Below are 832 nucleotides of genomic sequence, written 5' to 3'. Positions count from 1 at the left end.
TCCAAAAATGAGAAACTTTCTCTAAAAGTTCGAAATGTAGCGAGTTTTTCTTTTCATCTTGTGTAAGTGTTTTATTATTTCTGTACTGTGTATACGTTACTGTGCTTGTATCTTTTGTGATTCATGTGTCTACGTGTGCCTGCGCGCATGTGAATCTGCTTATAACAAAATGTTTTATGCACGTACGTACTGCAACCAATGATCACCTTTATTTAACCACCATATAACTACGATAAATCTGATCGGCTTATAGTCGGGGATATTTATCGTAATAATGATGATTGTTATTATTGCAATTTTCACTGTAGGTATTGGTATCAATATTGATATTAGTAAACTATTTTCTTAACTATTGCATATACTATTGTCATTATCAGAATTGCCATTATCCCTCGTGGTAGTGTTATGATCATCATCATTGTTATTATCATCATTACTATTATCATTATCGATTTCATTAGCTTTATCAGTAATGTTATTATTTCGTTATGATCATCAATATTAAAATCATTATTGATACTATCCTTAATATCATACTATTACTACCATTATTGTCACCAGTATCATCATTGTCATTATCATTAATATCATTATAGTTATCATCAGTTTCATTGTCATTATTATTATCATTGCTACTGCTATTGTTGTTTTTATCTTCATTATTATTATTACTGGTTCTTTTTGTTGTTAGCATTATATTGTTATTATATTCATCATTATCATTATTATTGCATCTATCATTGTTATTATTATCATTATCATCATTAGTGTTGGTGTTGCTGTTATCATTACTATCAATATAAGAATTATCACTGTTGTTATTTTCATTATC

The sequence above is a fragment of the Penaeus japonicus genome, unplaced genomic scaffold (assembly GCF_977035675.1).
Source record: "Penaeus japonicus unplaced genomic scaffold, GWHDUDI00000001_assembly GWHDUDI00000030, whole genome shotgun sequence".
Taxonomy (NCBI): domain Eukaryota; kingdom Metazoa; phylum Arthropoda; class Malacostraca; order Decapoda; family Penaeidae; genus Penaeus; species Penaeus japonicus.
This window is presented reverse-complemented; position numbering follows the sequence as displayed.